The sequence below is a fragment of the Salvelinus fontinalis genome, chromosome 3 (genome assembly GCF_029448725.1).
Source record: "Salvelinus fontinalis isolate EN_2023a chromosome 3, ASM2944872v1, whole genome shotgun sequence".
Taxonomy (NCBI): Eukaryota; Metazoa; Chordata; class Actinopteri; order Salmoniformes; family Salmonidae; genus Salvelinus; species Salvelinus fontinalis.
In genome coordinates this window covers 29,933,197-29,952,605 of record NC_074667.1, presented here as the reverse complement: position 1 = coordinate 29,952,605, position 19,409 = coordinate 29,933,197, and the positions used below count along the sequence as shown (strand labels likewise).

Here is a 19,409-nt window from a genome sequence, read left to right as displayed (position 1 = left end):
TTCCCCAGAGACACAGGCCTTCATTCCAATTGATACAGTCAACGAAATCTGAACTAGGCATCCCCCCCATAGATGAGTTTCTTCCAAGACCTCGTGGCGCAACGGTAGCGCGTCTGACTCCAGATCAGAAGGTTGCGTGTTCAAATCACGTCGTGGTCAGAATTTTGATGTGTGCAATCGCTGCCTTTACACAGCGAAGTCAATGAATCAGCACAAGTACCAATGTGGCTTTACAGTTCAAATGTTGCTAAACAACGACCAATCCGATGATGCTTTAGATGACAGTCGTCTCTCACAAAAGCATGGCACACTGCAAATTCCTATATCAGATGATGCTGTGTGATTGACAGACTTAAATCAGTCTTCAAACAGGGAGTTTAAACCTGGAGGTTCAGATTAAAAATCCTAAAGTTTTCAGACTAAGCTGTTTTGGCTATGGGATTGTATTGTCCACACGTGAACATGTCATGGAAAGTGACAGAAATTGCAATTATAGAAAGACTTGCTTCTGAAGGAAGGTGAAAATTAAAAGGACTCCTGAACAGGGTCTTGAACCCTGGACCCTCAGATTAGAAGTCTGATACTCTACCGACTGAGCTATCCGGGCTCTGCATGTAACTGTTTTCATACACCTAACCTGCCGGGCAGATGCATGTCAGATCGTACATTTCCCCAGAGACCCTTGCCTTCATTCCAATTGATACAGTCAACGAAATCTGAACTAGGCATCCCCCCCATTGATGACTTTCTTCCAAGACCTCGTGGCGCAACGGTAGCGCGTCTGACTCCAGATCAGAAGGTTGCGTGTTCAAATCACGTCGTGGTCAGAATTTTGATGTGTGCAATCGCTGCCTTTACACAGCGAAGTCAATGAATCAGCACAAGTACCAATGTGGCTTTACAGTTCAAATGTTGCTAAACAACGACCAATCCGATGATGCTTTAGATGACAGTCGTCTCTCACAAAAGCATGGCACACTGCAAATTCCTATATCAGATGATGCTGTGTGATTGACAGACTTAAATCAGTCTTCAAACAGGGAGTTTAAACCTGGAGGGTCAGATTAAAAATCCTAAAGTTTTCAGACTAAGCTGTTTTGGCTATGGGATTGTATTTTCCACACGTGAACATGCCATGGAAAGTGACAGAAATTGTAATTATAGAAAGACTTGCTTCTGAAGGAAGGTGAATATTGAAAGGACGCCTGAACAGGGACTTGAACCCTGGACCCTCAGATTAAAAGTCTGATGCTCTACCGACTGAGCTATCCGGGCTCTGCATGTAACTGTTTTCATACACCTAACCTGCCGGGCAGATGCATGTCAGATCGTACATTTCCCCAGAGACACAGGCCTTCATTCCAATTGATACAGTCAACGAAATCTGAACTAGGCATCCCCCCCATAGATGACTTTCTTCCAAGACCTCGTGGCGCAACGGTAGCGCGTCTGACTCCAGATCAGAAGGTTGCGTGTTCAAATCACGTCGTGGTCAGAATTTTGATGTGTGCAATCGCTGCCTTTACACAGCGAAGTCAATGAATCAGCACAAGTACCAATGTGGCTTTACAGTTCAAATGTTGCTAAACAACGACCAATCCGATGATGCTTTAGATGACAGTCGTCTCTCACAAAAGCATGGCACACTGCAAATTCCTATATCAGATGATGCTGTGTGATTGACAGACTTAAATCAGTCTTCAAACAGGGAGTTTAAACCTGGAGGTTCAGATTAAAAATTCTAAAGTTTTCAGACTAAGCTGTTTTGGCTATGGGATTGTATTGTCCACACGTGAACATGTCGTGGAAAGTGACAGAAATTGCAATTATAGAAAGACTTGCTTCTGAAGGAAGGTGAATATTAAAAGTACGCCTGAACAGGGACTTGAACCCTGGACCCTCAGATTAAAAGTCTGATGCTCTACCGACTGAGCTATCCGGAATCTGCATGTATCTGTTTTCATACACCTAACCTGCCGGGCAGATGCATGTCAGATCGTACATTTCCCCAGAGACACAGGCCTTCATTCCAATTGATACAGTCAAAGAAATCTGAACTAGGCATAACCCCCATAGATGAGTTTCTTCCAAGACCTCGTGGCGCAACGGTAGCGCGTCTGACTCCAGATCAGAAGGTTGCGTGTTCAAATCACGTCGTGGTCAGAATTTTGATGTGTGCAATCGCTGCCTTTACACAGCGAAGTCAATGAATCAGCACAAGTACCAATGTGGCTTTACAGTTCAAATGTTGCTAAACAACGACCAATCCGATGATGCTTTAGATGACAGTCGTCTCTCACAAAAGCATGGCACACTGCAAATTCCTATATCAGATGATGCTGTGTGATTGACAGACTTAAATCAGTCTTCAAACAGGGAGTTTAAACCTGGAGGGTCAGATTAAAAATCCTAAAGTTTTCAGACTAAGCTGTTTTGGCTATGGGATTGTATTTTCCACACGTGAACATGTCATGGAAAGTGACAGAAATTGTAATTATAGAAAGACTTGCTTCTGAAGGAAGGTGAATATTGAAAGGACGCCTGAACAGGGACTTGAACCCTGGACCCTCAGATTAAAAGTCTGATGCTCTACCGACTGAGCTATCCGGGCTCTGCATGTAACTGTTTTCATACACCTAACCTGCCGGGCAGATGCATGTCAGATCGTACATTTCCCCAGAGACACAGGCCTTCATTCCAATTGATACAGTCAACGAAATCTGAACTAGGCATCCCCCCCATAGATGAGTTTCTTCCAAGACCTCGTGGCGCAACGGTAGCGCGTCTGACTCCAGATCAGAAGGTTGCGTGTTCAAATCACGTCGTGGTCAGAATTTTGATGTGTGCAATCGCTGCCTTTACACAGCGAAGTCAATGAATCAGCACAAGTACCAATGTGGCTTTACAGTTCAAATGTTGCTAAACAACGACCAATCCGATGATGCTTTAGATGACAGTCGTCTCTCACAAAAGCATGGCACACTGCAAATTCCTATATCAGATGATGCTGTGTGATTGACAGACTTAAATCAGTCTTCAAACAGGGAGTTTAAACCTGGAGGGTCAGATTAAAAATCCTAAAGTTTTCAGACTAAGCTGTTTTGGCTATGGGATTGTATTTTCCACACGTGAACATGTCATGGAAAGTGACAGAAATTGTAATTATAGAAAGACTTGCTTCTGAAGGAAGGTGAATATTGAAAGGACGCCTGAACAGGGACTTGAACCCTGGACCCTCAGATTAAAAGTCTGATGCTCTACCGACTGAGCTATCCGGGCTCTGCATGTAACTGTTTTCATACACCTAACCTGCCGGGCAGATGCATGTCAGATCGTACATTTCCCCAGAGACACAGGCCTTCATTCCAATTGATACAGTCAACGAAATCTGAACTAGGCATCCCCCCCATAGATGAGTTTCTTCCAAGACCTCGTGGCGCAACGGTAGCGCGTCTGACTCCAGATCAGAAGGTTGCGTGTTCAAATCACGTCGTGGTCAGAATTTTGATGTGTGCAATCGCTGCCTTTACACAGCGAAGTCAATGAATCAGCACAAGTACCAATGTGGCTTTACAGTTCAAATGTTGCTAAACAACGACCAATCCGATGATGCTTTAGATGACAGTCGTCTCTCACAAAAGCATGGCACACTGCAAATTCCTATATCAGATGATGCTGTGTGATTGACAGACTTAAATCAGTCTTCAAACAGGGAGTTTAAACCTGGAGGTTCAGATTAAAAATCCTAAAGTTTTCAGACTAAGCTGTTTTGGCTATGGGATTGTATTGTCCACACGTGAACATGTCATGGAAAGTGACAGAAATTGCAATTATAGAAAGACTTGCTTCTGAAGGAAGGTGAAAATTAAAAGGACTCCTGAACAGGGTCTTGAACCCTGGACCCTCAGATTAGAAGTCTGATACTCTACCGACTGAGCTATCCGGGCTCTGCATGTAACTGTTTTCATACACCTAACCTGCCGGGCAGATGCATGTCAGATCGTACATTTCCCCAGAGACCCTTGCCTTCATTCCAATTGATACAGTCAACGAAATCTGAACTAGGCATCCCCCCCATTGATGACTTTCTTCCAAGACCTCGTGGCGCAACGGTAGCGCGTCTGACTCCAGATCAGAAGGTTGCGTGTTCAAATCACGTCGTGGGCAGAATTTTGATGTGTGCAATCGCTGCCTTTACACAGCGAAGTCAATGAATCAGCACAAGTACCAATGTGGCTTTACAGTTCAAATGTTGCTAAACAACGACCAATCCGATGATGCTTTAGATGACAGTCGTCTCTCACAAAAGCATGGCACACTGCAATTTCCTATATCAGATGATGCTATGTGATTGACAGACTTAAATCAGTCTTCAAACAGGGAGTTTAAACCTGGAGGTTCAGATTAAAAATCCTAAAGTTTTCAGACTAAGCTGTTTTGGCTATGGGATTGTATTGTCCACACGTGAACATGTCGTGGAAAGTGACAGAAATTGCAATTATAGAAAGACTTGCTTCTGAAGGAAGGTGAATATTAAAAGTACGCCTGAACAGGGACTTGAACCCTGGACCCTCAGATTAAAAGTCTGATGCTCTACCGACTGAGCTATCCGGAATCTGCATGTATCTGTTTTCATACACCTAACCTGCCGGGCAGATGCATGTCAGATCGTACATTTCCCCAGAGACACAGGCCTTCATTCCAATTGATACAGTCAAAGAAATCTGAACTAGGCATAACCCCCATAGATGAGTTTCTTCCAAGACCTCGTGGCGCAACGGTAGCGCGTCTGACTCCAGATCAGAAGGTTGCGTGTTCAAATCACGTCGTGGTCAGAATTTTGATGTGTGCAATCGCTGCCTTTACACAGCGAAGTCAATGAATCAGCACAAGTACCAATGTGGCTTTACAGTTCAAATGTTGCTAAACAACGACCAATCCGATGATGCTTTAGATGACAGTCGTCTCTCACAAAAGCATGGCACACTGCAAATTCCTATATCAGATGATGCTGTGTGATTGACAGACTTAAATCAGTCTTCAAACAGGGAGTTTAAACCTGGAGGTTCAGATTAAAAATCCTAAAGTTTTCAGACTAAGCTGTTTTGGCTATGGGATTGTATTGTCCACACGTGAACATGTCATGGAAAGTGACAGAAATTGTAATTATAGAAAGACTTGCTTCTGAAGGAAGGTGAATATTAAAAGGACGCCTGAACAGGGACTTGAACCCTGGACCCTCAGATTAAAAGCCTGATGCTCTACCGACTGAGCTATCCGGGCTCTGCATGTGCTGTTTTCATACACCGAACCTGCCGGGCAGATGCATGTCAGATCGTACATTTCCCCAGAGACACAGGCCTTCATTCCAATTGATACAGTCAACGAAATCTGAACTAGGCATCCCCCCCATAGATGACTTTCTTCCAAGACCTCGTGGCGCAACGGTAGCGCGTCTGACTCCAGATCAGAAGGTTGCGTGTTCAAATCACGTCGTGGTCAGAATTTTGATGTGTGCAATCGCTGCCTTTACACAGCGAAGTCAATGAATCAGCACAAGTACCAATGTGGCTTTACAGTTCAAATGTTGCTAAACAACGACCAATCCGATGATGCTTTAGATGACAGTCGTCTCTCACAAAAGCATGGCACACTGCAAATTCCTATATCAGATGATGCTGTGTGATTGACAGACTTAAATCAGTCTTCAAACATGGAGTTTAAACCTGGAGGTTCAGATTAAAAATCCTAAAGTTTTCAGACTAAGCTGTTTTGGCTATGGGATTGTATTGTCCACACGTGAACATGTCGTGGAAAGTGACAGAAATTGCAATTATAGAAAGACTTGCTTCTGAAGGAAGGTGAATATTAAAATTACGCCTGAACAGGGACTTGAACCCTGGACCCTCAGATTAAAAGTCTGATGCTCTACCGACTGAGCTATCCGGGCTCTGCATGTATCTGTTTTCATACACCTAACCTGCCGGGCAGATGCATGTCAGATCGTACATTTCCCCAGAGACACAGGCCTTCATTCCAATTGATACAGTCAAAGAAATCTGAACTAGGCATAACCCCCATAGATGAGTTTCTTCCAAGACCTCGTGGCGCAACGGTAGCGCGTCTGACTCCAGATCAGAAGGTTGCGTGTTCAAATCACGTCGTGGTCAGAATTTTGATTTGTGCAATCGCTGCCTTTACACAGCGAAGTCAATGAATCAGCACAAGTACCAATGTGGCTTTACAGTTCAAATGTTGCTAAACAACGACCAATCCGATGATGCTTTAGATGACAGTCGTCTCTCACAAAAGCATGGCACACTGCAAATTCCTATATCAGATGATGCTGTGTGATTGACAGACTTAAATCAGTCTTCAAACAGGGAGTTTAAACCTGGAGGGTCAGATTAAAAATCCTAAAGTTTTCAGACTAAGCTGTTTTGGCTCCGGGATTGTATTTTCCACACGTGAACATGTCATGGAAAGTGACAGAAATTGTAATTATAGAAAGACTTGCTTCTGAAGGAAGGTGAATATTGAAAGGACGCCTGAACAGGGACTTGAACCCTGGACCCTCAGATTAAAAGTCTGATGCTCTACCGACTGAGCTCTCCGGGCTCTGCATGTAACTGTTTTCATACACCTAACCTGCCGGGCAGATGCATGTCAGATCGTACATTTCCCCAGAGACACAGGCCTTCATTCCAATTGATACAGTCAACGAAATCTGAACTAGGCATCCCCCCCATAGATGAGTTTCTTCCAAGACCTCGTGGCGCAACGGTAGCGCGTCTGACTCCAGATCAGAAGGTTGCGTGTTCAAATCACGTCGTGGTCAGAATTTTGATGTGTGCAATCGCTGCCTTTACACAGCGAAGTCAATGAATCAGCACAAGTACCAATGTGGCTTTACAGTTCAAATGTTGCTAAACAACGACCAATCCGATGATGCTTTAGATGACAGTCGTCTCTCACAAAAGCATGGCACACTGCAAATTCCTATATCAGATGATGCTGTGTGATTGACAGACTTAAATCAGTCTTCAAACAGGGAGTTTAAACCTGGAGGTTCAGATTAAAAATCCTAAAGTTTTCAGACTAAGCTGTTTTGGCTATGGGATTGTATTGTCCACACGTGAACATGTCATGGAAAGTGACAGAAATTGCAATTATAGAAAGACTTGCTTCTGAAGGAAGGTGAAAATTAAAAGGACTCCTGAACAGGGTCTTGAACCCTGGACCCTCAGATTAGAAGTCTGATGCTCTACCGACTGAGCTATCCGGGCTGTGCATGTAACTGTTTTCATACACCTAACCTGCCGGGCAGATGCATGTCAGATCGTACATTTCCCCAGAGACACAGGCCTTCATTCCAATTGATACAGTCAACGAAATCTGAACTAGGCATCCCCCCCATTGATGACTTTCTTCCAAGACCTCGTGGCGCAACGGTAGCGCGTCTGACTCCAGATCAGAAGGTTGCGTGTTCAAATCACGTCGTGGGCAGAATTTTGATGTGTGCAATCGCTGCCTTTACACAGCGAAGTCAATGAATCAGCACAAGTACCAATGTGGCTTTACAGTTCAAATGTTGCTAAACAACGACCAATCCGATGATGCTTTAGATGACAGTCGTCTCTCACAAAAGCATGGCACACTGCAAATTCCTATATCAGATGATGCTGTGTGATTGACAGACTTAAATCAGTCTTCAAACAGGGAGTTTAAACCTGGAGGTTCAGATTAAAAATCCTAAAGTTTTCAGACTAAGCTGTTTTGGCTATGGGATTGTATTGTCCACACGTGAACATGTCATGGAAAGTGACAGAAATTGCAATTATAGAAAGACTTGCTTCTGAAGGAAGGTGAATATTAAAAGGACGCCTGAACAGGGACTTGAACCTGGACACTCAGATTAAAAGTCTGATGCTCTACCGACTGAGCTATCCGGGCTCTGCATGTAACTGTTTTCATACACCTAACCTGCCGGGCAGATGCATGTCAGATCGTACATTTCCCCAGAGACACAGGCCTTCATTCCAATTGATACAGTCAACGAAATCTGAACTAGGCATCCCCCCCATAGATGACTTTCTTCCAAGACCTCGTGGCGCAACGGTAGCGCGTCTGACTCCACATCAGAAGGTTGTGTGTTCAAATCACGTCGTGGTCAGAATTTTGATGTGTGCAATCGCTGCCTTTACACAGCGAAGTCAATGAATCAGCACAAGTACCAATGTGGCTTTACAGTTCAAATGTTGCTAAACAACGACCAATCCGATGATGCTTTAGATGACAATCGTCTCTCACAAAAGCATGGCACACTGCAAATTCCTATATCAGATGATGCTATGTGATTGACAGACTTAAATCAGTCTTCAAACAGGGAGTTTAAACCTGGAGGTTCAGATTAAAAACCCTAAAGTTTTCAGACTAAGCAGTTTTGGCTATGGGATTGTATTGTCCACACGTGAACATGTCATGGAAAGTGACAGAAATTGCAATTATAGAAAGACTTGCTTCTGAAGGAAGGTGAATATTAAAAGGACGCCTGAACAGGGACTTGAACCCTCGACCCTCAGATTAAACGTCTGATGCTCTACCGACTGAGCTATCCGGGCTCTGCATGTAACTGTTTTCATACACCTAACCTGCCGGGCAGATGCATGTCAGATCGTACATTTCCCCAGAGACACAGGCCTTCATTCCAATTGATACAGTCAACGAAATCTGAACTAGGCATCCCCCCCATAGATGAGCTTCTTCCAAGACCTCGTGGCGCAACGGTAGCGCGTCTGACTCTAGATCAGAAGGTTGTGTGTTCAAATCACGTCATGGTCAGAATTTTGATGTGTGCAATCGCTGCCTTTACACAGCGAAGTCAATGAATCAGCACAAGTACCAATGTGGCTTTACAGTTCAAATGTTGCTAAACAACGACCAATCCGATGATGCTTTAGATGACAGTCGTCTCTCACAAAAGCATGGCACACTGCAAATTCCTATATCAGATGATGCTATGTGATTGACAGACTTAAATCAGTCTTCAAACAGGGAGTTTAAACCTGGAGGTTCAGATTAAAAATCCTAAAGTTTTCAGACTAAGCTGTTTTGGCTATGGGATTGTATTGTCCACACGTGAACATGTCATGGAAAGTGACAGAAATTGCAATTATAGAAAGACTTGCTTCTGAAGGAAGGTGAATATTAAAAGGACGCCGGAACAGGGACTTGAACCCTGGACCCTCAGATTAAAAGTCTGATGCTCTACCGAATGAGCTATCCGGGCACTGCATGTAACTGTTTTCATACACCTAACCTGCCGGGCAGATGCATGTCAGATCGTACATTTCCCCAGAGACACAGGCCTTCATTCCAATTGATACAGTCAACGAAATCTGAATTAGGCATCCACCCCATAGATGAGTTTCTTCCAAGACCTCGTGGCGCAACGGTAGCGCGTCTGACTCCAGATCAGAAGGTTGCGTGTTCAAATCACGTCGTGGTCAGAATTTTGATGTGTGCAATCGCTGCCTTTACACAGCGAAGTCAATGAATCAGCACAAGTACCAATGTGGCTTTACAGTTCAAATGTTGCTAAACAACAACCAATCCGATGATGCTTTAGATGACAGTCGTCTCTCACAAAAGCATGGCACACTGCAAATTCCTATATCAGATGATGCTGTGTGATTGACAGACTTAAATCAGTTTTCAAACAGGGAGTTTAAACCTGGAGGTTCAGATTAAAAATCCTAAAGTTTTCAGACTAAGCTGTTTTGGCTATGGGATTGAATTGTCCACACGTGAACATGTCATGGAAAGTGACAGAAATTGCAATTATAGAAAGACTTGCTTCTGAAGGAAGGTGAATATTAAAAGGACGCCTGAACAGGGACTTGAACCCTGGACCCTCAGATTAAAAGTTTGATGCTCTACCGACTGAGCTATCCGGGCTCTGCTTGTAACTGTTTTCATACACCTAACCTGCCGGGCAGATGCATGTCAGATCGTACATTTCCCCAGAGACACAGGCCTTCATTCCAATTGATACAGTCAACGAAATCTGAACTAGGCATCCCCCCCATTGATGAGTTTCTTCCAAGACCTCGTGGTGCAACGGTAGCGCATCTGACTCCAGATCAGAAGGTTGCGTGTTCAAATCACGTCGTGGTCAGAATTTTGATGTGTGCAATCGCTGCCTTTACACAGCGAAGTCAATGAATCAGCACAAGTACCAATGTGGCTTTACAGTTCAAATGTTGCTAAACAACGACCAATCCGATGATGCTTTAGATGACAGTCGTCTCTCACAAAAGCATGGCACACTGCAAATTCCTATATCAGATGATGCTGTGTGATTGACAGACTTAAATCAGTCTTCAAACAGGGAGTTTAAACCTGGAGGTTCAGATTAAAAATCCTAAAGTTTTCAGACTAAGCTGTTTTGGCTATGGGATTGAATTGTCCACACGTGAACATGTCATGGAAAGTGACAGAAATTGCAATTATAGAAAGACTTGCTTCTGAAGGAAGGTGAATATTAAAAGGACGCCTGAACAGGGACTTGAACCCTGGAACCTCAGATTAAATGTTTGATGCTCTACCGACTGCGCTATCCGGGCTCTGAATATAACTGTTTTCATACACCTAACCTGCCGGGCAGATGCATGTCAGATCGTACATTTCCCCAGAGACACAGGCCTTCATTCCAATTGATACAGTCAACGAAATCTGAACTAGGCATCCCCCCCATAGATGAGATTCTTCCAAGACCTCGTGGCGTAACGGTAGCGCGTCTGACTCTAGATCAGAAGGTTGCGTGTTCAAATCACGTCATGGTCAGAATTTTGATGTGTGCAATCGCTGCCTTTACACAGCGAAGTCAATGAATCAGCACAAGTACCAATGTGGCTTTACAGTTCAAATGTTGCTAAACAACGACCAATCCGATGATGCTTTAGATGACAGTCGTCTCTCACAAAAGCATGGCACACTGCAAATTCCTATATCAGATGATGCTATGTGATTGACAGACTTAAATCAGTCTTCAAACAGGGAGTTTAAACCTGGAGGTTCAGATTAAAAATCCTAAAGTTTTCAGACTAAGCTGTTTTGGCTATGGGATTGTATTGTCCACACGTGAACATGTCATGGAAAGTGACAGAAATTGCAGTTATAGAAAGACTTGCTTCTGAAGGAAGGTGAATATTAAAAGGACGCCTGAACAGGGACTTGAACCCTGGACCCTCAGATTAAAAGTCTGATGCTCTACCGACTGAGCTATCCGGGCTCTGCATGTAACTGTTTTCATACACCTAACCTGCCGGGCAGATGCATGTCAGATCGTACATTTCCCCAGAGACACAGGCCTTCATTCCAATTGATACAGTCAACGAAATCTGAACTAGGCATCCCCCCCATAGATGAGATTCTTCCAAGACCTCGTGGCGCAACGGTAGCGCGTCTGACTCTAGATCAGAAGGTTGCGTGTACAAATCACGTCATGGTCAGAATTTTGATGTGTGCAATCGCTGCCTTTACACAGCAAAGTCAAAGAATCAGCACAAGTACCAATGTGGCTTTACAGTTCAAATGTTGCTAAACAACGACCAATCCGATGATACTTTAGATGACAGTCGTCTCTCACAAAAGCATGGCACACTGCAAATTCCTATATCAGATGATGCTATGTGATTGACAGACTTAAATCAGTCTTCAAACAGGGAGTTTAAACCTGGAGGTTCAGATTAAAAATCCTAAAGTTTTCAGACTAAGCTGTTTTGGCTATGGGATTGTATTGTCCACACGTGAACATGTCATGGAAAGTGACAGAAATTGCAATTATAGAAAGACTTGCTTCTGAAGGAAGGTGAATATTAAAAGGACGCCTGAACAAGGACTTGAACCCTGGACCCTCAGATTAAAAGTCTGATGCTCTACCTACTGAGCTATCCGGGCTCTGCATGTAACTGTTTTCATACACCTAACCTGCCGGGCAGATGCATGTCAGATCGTACATTTCCCCAGAGACACAGGCCTTCATTCCAATTGATACAGTCAACGAAATCTGAACTAGGCATCCCCCCCATTGATGAGTTTCTTCCAAGACCTCGTGGCGCAACGGTAGCGCATCTGACTCCAGATCAGAAGGTTGCGTGTTCAAATCACGTCGTGGTCAGAATTTTGATGTGTGCAATCGCTGCCTTTACACAGCGAAGTCAATGAATCAGCACAAGTACCAATGTGGCTTTACAGTTCAAATGTTGCTAAACAACGACCAATCCGATGATGCTTTAGATGACAGTCGTCTCTCACAAAAGCATGGCACACTGCAAATTCCTATATCAGATGATGCTGTGTGATTGACAGACTTAAATCAGTCTTCAAACAGGGAGTTTAAACCTGGAGGTTCAGATTAAAAATCCTAAAGTTTTCAGACTAAGCTGTTTTGGCTATGGGATTGAATTGTCCACACGTGAACATGTCATGGAAAGTGACAGAAATTGCAATTATAGAAAGACTTGCTTCTGAAGGAAGGTGAATATTAAAAGGACGCCTGAACAGGGACTTGAACCCTGGAACCTCATATTAAATGTTTGATGCTCTACCGACTGAGCTATCCGGGCTCTGAATATAACTGTTTTCATACACCTAACCTGCCGGGCAGATGCATGTCAGATCGTACATTTCCCCAGAGACACAGGCCTTCATTCCAATTGATACAGTCAACGAAATCTGAACTAGGCATCCCCCCCATAGATGAGATTCTTCCAAGACCTCGTGGCGTAACGGTAGCGCGTCTGACTCTAGATCAGAAGGTTGCGTGTTCAAATCACGTCAGGGTCAGAATTTTGATGTGTGCAATCGCTGCCTTTACACAGCGAAGTCAATGAATCAGCACAAGTACCAATGTGGCTTTACAGTTCAAATGTTGCTAAACAACGACCAATCCGATGATGCTTTAGATGACAGTCGTCTCTCACAAAAGCATGGCACACTGCAAATTCCTATATCAGATGATGCTATGTGATTGACAGACTTAAATCAGTCTTCAAACAGGGAGTTTAAACCTGGAGGTTCAGATTAAAAATCCTAAAGTTTTCAGACTAAGCTGTTTTGGCTATGGGATTGTATTGTCCACACGTGAACATGTCATGGAAAGTGACAGAAATTGCAATTATAGAAAGACTTGCTTCTGAAGGAAGGTGAATATTAAAAGGACGCCTGAACAGGGACTTGAAGCCTGGACCCTCAGATTAAAAGTTTGATGCTCTACCGACTGAGCTATCCGGGCTCTGCATGTAACTGTTTTCATACACCTAACCTGCCGGGCAGATGCATGTCAGATCGTACATTTCCCCAGAGACACAGGCCTTCATTCCAATTGATACAGTCAACGAAATCTGAACTAGGCATCCCCCCCATAGATGAGTGTCTTCCAAGACGTCGTGGCGCAACGGTAGCGCGTCTGACTCTAGATCAGAAGGTTGCGTGTTCAAATCACGTCATGGTCAGAATTTTGATGTGTGCCATCGCTGCCTTTACACAGCAAAGTCAAAGAATCAGCACAAGTACCAATGTGGCTTTACAGTTCAAATGTTGCTAAACAACGACCAATCCGATGATACTTTAGATGACAGTCGTCTCTCACAAAAGCATGGCACACTGCAAATTCCTATATCAGATGATGCTATGTGATTGACAGACTTAAATCAGTCTTCAAACAGGGAGTTTAAACCTGGAGGTTCAGATTAAAAATCCTAAAGTTTTCAGACTAAGCTGTTTTGGCTATGGGATTGTATTGTCCACACGTGAACATGTCATGGAAAGTGACAGAAATTGCAATTATAGAAAGACTTGCTTCTGAAGGAAGGTGAATATTAAAAGGACGCCTGAACAGGGACTTGAACCCTGGACCCTCAGATTAAAAGTCTGATGCTCTACCTACTGAGCTATCCGGGCTCTGCATGTAACTGTTTTCATACACCTAACCTGCCGGGCAGATGCATGTCAGATCGTACATTTCCCCAGAGACACAGGCCTTCATTCCAATTGATACAGTCAACGAAATCTGAACTAGGCATCCCCCCCATTGATGAGTTTCTTCCAAGACCTCGTGGCGCAACGGTAGCGCATCTGACTCCAGATCAGAAAGTTGCGTGTTCAAATCACGTCGTGGTCAGAATTTTGATGTGTGCAATCGCTGCCTTTACACAGCGAAGTCAATGAATCAGCACAAGTACCAATGTGGCTTTACAGTTCAAATGTTGCTAAACAACGACCAATCCGATGATGCTTTAGATGACAGTCGTCTCTCACAAAAGCATGGCACACTGCAAATTCCTATATCAGATGATGCTATGTGATTGACAGACTTAAATCAGTCTTCAAACAGGGAGTTTAAACCTGGAGGTTCAGATTAAAAATCCTAAAGTTTTCAGACTAAGCTGTTTTGGCTATGGGATTGTATTGTCCACACGTGAACATGTCATGGAAAGTGACAGTTGCAATTATAGAAAGACTTGCTTCTGAAGGAAGGTGAATATTAAAAGGACGCCTGAACAGGGACTTGAACCCTGGACCCTCAGATTAAAAGTTTGATGCTCTACCGACTGAGCTATCCGGGCTCTGCATGTAACTGTTTTCATACACCTAACCTGCCGGGCAGATGCATGTCAGATCGTACATTTCCCCAGAGACACAGGCCTTCATTCCAATTGATACAGTCAACGAAATCTGAACTAGGCATCCCCCCCATTGATGAGTTTCTTCCAAGACCTCGTGGCGCAACGGTAGCGCGTCTGACTCTAGATCAGAAGGTTGCGTGTTCAAATCACGTCATGGTCAGAATTTTGATGTGTCCAATCGCTGCCTTTACACAGCGAAGTCAATGAATCAGCACAAGTACCAATGTGGCTTTACAGTTCAAATGTTGCTAAACAACGACCAATCCGATGATGCTTTAGATGACAGTCGTCTCTCACAAAAGCATGGCACACTGCAAATTCCTATATCAGATGATGCTATGTGATTGACAGACTTAAATCAGTCTTCAAACAGGGAGTTTAAACCTGGAGGTTCAGATTAAAAATCCTAAAGTTTTCAGACTAAGCTGTTTTGGCGATGGGATTGTATTGTCCACACGTGAACATGTCATGGAAAGTGACAGAAATTGCAATTATAGAAAGACTTGCTTCTGAAGGAAGGTGAATATTAAAAGGACGCCTGAACAGGGACTTGAACCCTGGACCCTCAGATTAAAAGTCTGATGCTCTACCGACTGAACTATCCGGGCTCTGCGTGTAACTGTTTTCATACACCTAACCTGCCGGGCAGATGCATGTCAGATCGTACATTTCCCCAGAGACACAGGCCTTCATTCCAATTGATACAGTCAACGAAATCTGAACTAGGCATCCCCCCCATTGATGAGTTTCTTCCAAGACCTCGTGGTGCAACGGTAGCGCATCTGACTCAAGATCAGAAGGTTGCGTGTTCAAATCACGTCATGGTCAGAATTTTGATGTGTGCAATCGCTGCCTTAACACAGCGAAGTCAATGAATCAGCACAAGTACCAATGTGGCTTTACAGTTCAAATGTTGCTAAACAACGACCAATCCGATGATGCTTTAGATGACAGTCGTCTCTCACAAAAGCATGGCACACTGCAAATTCCTATATCAGATGATGCTATGTGATTGACAGACTTAAATCAGTCTTCAAACAGGGAGTTTAAACCTGGAGGTTCAGATTAAAAATCCTAAAGTTTTCAGACTAAGCTGTTTTGGCTATGGGATTGTATTGTCCACACGTGAACATGTCATGGAAAGTGACAGAAATTGCAATTATAGAAAGACTTGCTTCTGAAGGAAGGTGAATATTAAAAGGACGCCTGAACAGGGACTTGAACCCTGGACCCTCAGATTAAAAGTTTGATGCTCTACCGACTGAGCTATCCGGGCTCTGCATGTAACTGTTTTCATACACCTAACCTGCCGGGCAGATGCATGTCAGATCGTACATTTCCCCAGAGACACAGGCCTTCATTCCAATTGATACAGTCAACGAAATCTGAACTAGGCATCCCCCCCATAGATGAGTTTCTTCCAAGACCTCGTGGCGCAACGGTAGCGCGTCTGACTCTAGATCAGAAGGTTGCGTGTTCAAATCACGTCATGGTCAGAATTTTGATGTGTGCAATCGCTGCCTTTACACAGCGAAGTCAATGAATCAGCACAAGTACCAATGTGGCTTTACAGTTCAAATGTTGCTAAACAACGACCAATCCGATGATGCTTTAGATGACAGTCGTCTCTCACAAAAGCATGGCACACTGCAAATTCCTATATCAGATGATGCTATGTGATTGACAGACTTAAATCAGTCTTCAAACAGGGAGTTTAAACCTGGAGGTTCAGATTAAAAATCCTAAAGTTTTCAGACTAAGATGTTTTGGCTATGGGATTGTATTGTCCACACGTGAACATGTCATGGAAAGTGACAGTTGCAATTATAGAAAGACTTGCTTCTGAAGGAAGGTGAATATTAAAAGGACGCCTGAACAGGGACTTGAACCCTGGACCCTCAGATTAAAAGTTTGATGCTCTACCGACTGAGCTATCCGGGCTCTGCATGTAACTGTTTTCATACACCTAACCTGCCGGGCAGATGCATGTCAGATCGTACATTTCCCCAGAGACACAGGCCTTCATTCCAATTGATACAGTCAACGAAATCTGAACTAGGCATCCCCCCCATAGATGAGTTTCTTCCAAGACCTCGTGGCGCAACGGTAGCGCGTCTGACTCTAGATCAGAAGGTTGCGTGTTCAAATCACGTCATGGTCAGAATTTTGATGTGTCCAATCGCTGCCTTTACACAGCGAAGTCAATGAATCAGCACAAGTACCAATGTGGCTTTACAGTTCAAATGTTGCTAAACAACGACCAATCCGATGATGCTTTAGATGACAGTCGTCTCTCACAAAAGCATGGCACACTGCAAATTCCTATATCAGATGATGCTATGTGATTGACAGACTTAAATCAGTCTTCAAACAGGGAGTTTAAACCTGGAGGTTCAGATTAAAAATCCTAAAGTTTTCAGACTAAGCTGTTTTGGCTATGGGATTGTATTGTCCACACGTGAACATGTCATGGAAAGTGACAGAAATTGCAATTATAGAAAGACTTGCTTCTGAAGGAAGGTGAATATTAAAAGGACGCCTGAAAAGGGACTTGAACCCTGGACCCTCAGATTAAAAGTTTGATGCTCTACCGACTGAGCTATCCGGGCTCTGCATGTAACTGTTTTCATACACCTAACCTGCCGGGCAGATGCATGTCAGATCGTACATTTCCCCAGAGACACAGGCCTTCATTCCAATTGATACAGTCAACGAAATCTGAACTAGGCATCAACCCCATAGATGAGTTTCTTCCAAGACCTCGTGGCGCAACGGTAGCGCGTCTGACTCCAGATCAGAAGGTTGCGTGTTCAAATCACGTCGTGGTCAGAATTTTGATGTGTGCAATCGCTGCCTTTACACAGCGAAGTCAATGAATCAGCACAAGTACCAATGTGGCTTTACAGTTCAAATGTTGCTAAACAACGACCAATCCGATGATGCTTTAGATGACAGTCGTCTCTCACAAAAGCATGGCACACTGCAAATTCCTATATCAGATGATGCTATGTGATTGACAGACTTAAATCAGTCTTCAAACAGGGAGTTTAAACCTGGAGGTTCAGATTAAAAATCCTAAAGTTTTCAGACTAAGCTGTTTTGGCTATGGGATTGTATTGTCCACACGTGAACATGTCATGGAAAGTGACAGAAATTGCAATTATAGAAAGACTTGCTTCTGAAGGAAGGTGAATATTAAAAGTACGCCTGAACAGTGACTTTAACCCTGGACCCTCAGATTAAAAGTCTGATGCTCTACCGACTGAGCTATCCGGGCTCTGCATGTAACTGTTTTCATACACCTAACCTGCCGGGCAGATGCATGTCAGATCGTACATTTCCCCAGAGACACAGGCCTTCATTCCAATTGATACAGTCAACGAAATCTGAACTAGGCATCCCCCCCATAGATGAGTTTCTTCCAAGACCTCGTGGCGCAACGGTAGCGCGTCTGACTCCAGATCAAAAGGTTGCGTGTTCAAATCACGTCGTGGTCAGAATTTTGATGTGTGCAATCGCTGCCTTTACACAGCGAAGTCAATGAATCAGCACAAGTACCAATGTGGCTTTACAGTTCAAATGTTGCTAAACAACGACCAATCCGATGATGCTTTAGATGACAGTCGTCTCTCACAAAAGCATGGCACACTGCAAATTCCTATATCAGATGATGCTATGTGATTGACAGACTTAAATCAGTCTTCAAACAGGGAGTTTAAACTTGGAGGTTCAGATTAAAAATCCTAAAGTTTTCAGACTAAGCTGTTTTGGCTATGGGATTGTATTGTCCACACGTGAACATGTCATGGAAAGTGACAGAAATTGCAATTATAGAAAGACTTGCTTCTGAAGGAAGGTGAATATTAAAAGGACGCCTGAACAGGGACTTGAACCCTGGACCCTCAGATTAAAAGTCTGATGCTCTACCGACTGAGCTATCCGGGCTCTGCATGTAACTGTTTTCATACACCTAACCTGCCGGGCAGATGCATGTCAGATCGTACATTTCCCCAGAGACACAGGCCTTCATTCCAATTGATACAGTCAACGAAATCTGAACTAGGCATCCCCCCCATTGATGAGTTTCTTCCAAGACCTCGTGGCGCAACGGTAGCGCGTCTGACTCCAGATCAGAAGGTTGCGTGTTCAAATCACGTCGTGGTCAGAATTTTGATGTGTGCAATCGCTGCCTTTACACAGCGAAGTCAATGAATCAGCACAAGTACCAATGTGGCTTTACAGTTCAAATGTTGCTAAACAACGACCAATCCGATGATGCTTTAGATGACAGTCGTCTCTCACAAAAGCATGGCACACTGCAAATTCCTATATCAGATGATGCTGTGTGATTGACAGACTTAAATCAGTCTTCAAACAGGGAGTTTAAACCTGGAGGTTCAGATTAAAAATCCTAAAGTTTTCAGACTAAGCTGTTTTGGCTATGGGATTGAATTGTCCACACGTGAACATGTCATGGAAAGTGACAGAAATTGCAATTATAGAAAGACTTGCTTCTGAAGGAAGGTGAATATTAAAAGGACGCCTGAACAGGGACTTGAACCCTGGACCATCAGATTAAAAGTTTGATGCTCTACCGACTGAGCTATCCGGGCTCTGCATGTAACTGTTTTCATACACCTAACCTGCCGGGCAGATGCATGTCAGATCGTACATTTCCCCTGAGACACAGGCCTTCATTCCAATTGATACAGTCAACGA

The 19,409-nt window shown here is 43.7% G+C and overlaps 34 non-coding genes across 34 annotated transcripts; 17 read left to right on the top strand and 17 right to left on the bottom strand.

Annotated features, from left to right (window-relative positions):
• Positions 1 to 87: 87 nt before the first annotated feature.
• trnaw-cca (transfer RNA tryptophan (anticodon CCA)) lies at positions 88 to 159 on the top strand. Its single transcript has one exon. It is a non-coding gene; the product is annotated as a tRNA-Trp (tRNA).
• A 375-nt stretch (positions 160 to 534) lies between these two features.
• trnar-ucu (transfer RNA arginine (anticodon UCU)) lies at positions 535 to 607 on the bottom strand. Its single transcript has one exon. It is a non-coding gene; the product is annotated as a tRNA-Arg (tRNA).
• Positions 608 to 755: 148 nt separating this feature from the next.
• On the top strand, positions 756 to 827 carry trnaw-cca (transfer RNA tryptophan (anticodon CCA)). Its single transcript has one exon. It is a non-coding gene; the product is annotated as a tRNA-Trp (tRNA).
• Positions 828 to 1,202: 375 nt separating this feature from the next.
• trnak-uuu (transfer RNA lysine (anticodon UUU)) lies at positions 1,203 to 1,275 on the bottom strand. The gene has a single exon. It is a non-coding gene; the product is annotated as a tRNA-Lys (tRNA).
• Positions 1,276 to 1,423: 148 nt separating this feature from the next.
• Positions 1,424 to 1,495, top strand: trnaw-cca (transfer RNA tryptophan (anticodon CCA)). The gene has a single exon. It is a non-coding gene; the product is annotated as a tRNA-Trp (tRNA).
• A 596-nt stretch (positions 1,496 to 2,091) lies between these two features.
• On the top strand, positions 2,092 to 2,163 carry trnaw-cca (transfer RNA tryptophan (anticodon CCA)). The gene has a single exon. It is a non-coding gene; the product is annotated as a tRNA-Trp (tRNA).
• Positions 2,164 to 2,538: 375 nt separating this feature from the next.
• Positions 2,539 to 2,611, bottom strand: trnak-uuu (transfer RNA lysine (anticodon UUU)). Its single transcript has one exon. It is a non-coding gene; the product is annotated as a tRNA-Lys (tRNA).
• A 148-nt stretch (positions 2,612 to 2,759) lies between these two features.
• trnaw-cca (transfer RNA tryptophan (anticodon CCA)) lies at positions 2,760 to 2,831 on the top strand. The gene has a single exon. It is a non-coding gene; the product is annotated as a tRNA-Trp (tRNA).
• Positions 2,832 to 3,206: 375 nt separating this feature from the next.
• Positions 3,207 to 3,279, bottom strand: trnak-uuu (transfer RNA lysine (anticodon UUU)). Its single transcript has one exon. It is a non-coding gene; the product is annotated as a tRNA-Lys (tRNA).
• A 148-nt stretch (positions 3,280 to 3,427) lies between these two features.
• trnaw-cca (transfer RNA tryptophan (anticodon CCA)) lies at positions 3,428 to 3,499 on the top strand. Its single transcript has one exon. It is a non-coding gene; the product is annotated as a tRNA-Trp (tRNA).
• Positions 3,500 to 3,874: 375 nt separating this feature from the next.
• Positions 3,875 to 3,947, bottom strand: trnar-ucu (transfer RNA arginine (anticodon UCU)). Its single transcript has one exon. It is a non-coding gene; the product is annotated as a tRNA-Arg (tRNA).
• A 148-nt stretch (positions 3,948 to 4,095) lies between these two features.
• On the top strand, positions 4,096 to 4,167 carry trnaw-cca (transfer RNA tryptophan (anticodon CCA)). Its single transcript has one exon. It is a non-coding gene; the product is annotated as a tRNA-Trp (tRNA).
• Positions 4,168 to 4,763: 596 nt separating this feature from the next.
• On the top strand, positions 4,764 to 4,835 carry trnaw-cca (transfer RNA tryptophan (anticodon CCA)). The gene has a single exon. It is a non-coding gene; the product is annotated as a tRNA-Trp (tRNA).
• A 375-nt stretch (positions 4,836 to 5,210) lies between these two features.
• On the bottom strand, positions 5,211 to 5,283 carry trnak-uuu (transfer RNA lysine (anticodon UUU)). The gene has a single exon. It is a non-coding gene; the product is annotated as a tRNA-Lys (tRNA).
• Positions 5,284 to 5,430: 147 nt separating this feature from the next.
• Positions 5,431 to 5,502, top strand: trnaw-cca (transfer RNA tryptophan (anticodon CCA)). The gene has a single exon. It is a non-coding gene; the product is annotated as a tRNA-Trp (tRNA).
• Positions 5,503 to 5,877: 375 nt separating this feature from the next.
• Positions 5,878 to 5,950, bottom strand: trnak-uuu (transfer RNA lysine (anticodon UUU)). The gene has a single exon. It is a non-coding gene; the product is annotated as a tRNA-Lys (tRNA).
• A 148-nt stretch (positions 5,951 to 6,098) lies between these two features.
• trnaw-cca (transfer RNA tryptophan (anticodon CCA)) lies at positions 6,099 to 6,170 on the top strand. Its single transcript has one exon. It is a non-coding gene; the product is annotated as a tRNA-Trp (tRNA).
• A 596-nt stretch (positions 6,171 to 6,766) lies between these two features.
• trnaw-cca (transfer RNA tryptophan (anticodon CCA)) lies at positions 6,767 to 6,838 on the top strand. Its single transcript has one exon. It is a non-coding gene; the product is annotated as a tRNA-Trp (tRNA).
• A 375-nt stretch (positions 6,839 to 7,213) lies between these two features.
• trnar-ucu (transfer RNA arginine (anticodon UCU)) lies at positions 7,214 to 7,286 on the bottom strand. The gene has a single exon. It is a non-coding gene; the product is annotated as a tRNA-Arg (tRNA).
• A 148-nt stretch (positions 7,287 to 7,434) lies between these two features.
• Positions 7,435 to 7,506, top strand: trnaw-cca (transfer RNA tryptophan (anticodon CCA)). Its single transcript has one exon. It is a non-coding gene; the product is annotated as a tRNA-Trp (tRNA).
• Positions 7,507 to 9,437: 1,931 nt separating this feature from the next.
• On the top strand, positions 9,438 to 9,509 carry trnaw-cca (transfer RNA tryptophan (anticodon CCA)). Its single transcript has one exon. It is a non-coding gene; the product is annotated as a tRNA-Trp (tRNA).
• A 375-nt stretch (positions 9,510 to 9,884) lies between these two features.
• Positions 9,885 to 9,957, bottom strand: trnak-uuu (transfer RNA lysine (anticodon UUU)). Its single transcript has one exon. It is a non-coding gene; the product is annotated as a tRNA-Lys (tRNA).
• Positions 9,958 to 11,220: 1,263 nt separating this feature from the next.
• On the bottom strand, positions 11,221 to 11,293 carry trnak-uuu (transfer RNA lysine (anticodon UUU)). The gene has a single exon. It is a non-coding gene; the product is annotated as a tRNA-Lys (tRNA).
• An 816-nt stretch (positions 11,294 to 12,109) lies between these two features.
• Positions 12,110 to 12,181, top strand: trnaw-cca (transfer RNA tryptophan (anticodon CCA)). The gene has a single exon. It is a non-coding gene; the product is annotated as a tRNA-Trp (tRNA).
• Positions 12,182 to 13,892: 1,711 nt separating this feature from the next.
• Positions 13,893 to 13,965, bottom strand: trnak-uuu (transfer RNA lysine (anticodon UUU)). The gene has a single exon. It is a non-coding gene; the product is annotated as a tRNA-Lys (tRNA).
• A 592-nt stretch (positions 13,966 to 14,557) lies between these two features.
• trnak-uuu (transfer RNA lysine (anticodon UUU)) lies at positions 14,558 to 14,630 on the bottom strand. The gene has a single exon. It is a non-coding gene; the product is annotated as a tRNA-Lys (tRNA).
• A 595-nt stretch (positions 14,631 to 15,225) lies between these two features.
• On the bottom strand, positions 15,226 to 15,298 carry trnak-uuu (transfer RNA lysine (anticodon UUU)). The gene has a single exon. It is a non-coding gene; the product is annotated as a tRNA-Lys (tRNA).
• A 148-nt stretch (positions 15,299 to 15,446) lies between these two features.
• trnal-caa (transfer RNA leucine (anticodon CAA)) lies at positions 15,447 to 15,518 on the top strand. Its single transcript has one exon. It is a non-coding gene; the product is annotated as a tRNA-Leu (tRNA).
• Positions 15,519 to 15,893: 375 nt separating this feature from the next.
• On the bottom strand, positions 15,894 to 15,966 carry trnak-uuu (transfer RNA lysine (anticodon UUU)). Its single transcript has one exon. It is a non-coding gene; the product is annotated as a tRNA-Lys (tRNA).
• A 592-nt stretch (positions 15,967 to 16,558) lies between these two features.
• trnak-uuu (transfer RNA lysine (anticodon UUU)) lies at positions 16,559 to 16,631 on the bottom strand. The gene has a single exon. It is a non-coding gene; the product is annotated as a tRNA-Lys (tRNA).
• An 816-nt stretch (positions 16,632 to 17,447) lies between these two features.
• Positions 17,448 to 17,519, top strand: trnaw-cca (transfer RNA tryptophan (anticodon CCA)). Its single transcript has one exon. It is a non-coding gene; the product is annotated as a tRNA-Trp (tRNA).
• Positions 17,520 to 18,562: 1,043 nt separating this feature from the next.
• Positions 18,563 to 18,635, bottom strand: trnak-uuu (transfer RNA lysine (anticodon UUU)). The gene has a single exon. It is a non-coding gene; the product is annotated as a tRNA-Lys (tRNA).
• A 148-nt stretch (positions 18,636 to 18,783) lies between these two features.
• Positions 18,784 to 18,855, top strand: trnaw-cca (transfer RNA tryptophan (anticodon CCA)). The gene has a single exon. It is a non-coding gene; the product is annotated as a tRNA-Trp (tRNA).
• A 375-nt stretch (positions 18,856 to 19,230) lies between these two features.
• trnak-uuu (transfer RNA lysine (anticodon UUU)) lies at positions 19,231 to 19,303 on the bottom strand. Its single transcript has one exon. It is a non-coding gene; the product is annotated as a tRNA-Lys (tRNA).
• Positions 19,304 to 19,409: the final 106 nt, after the last annotated feature.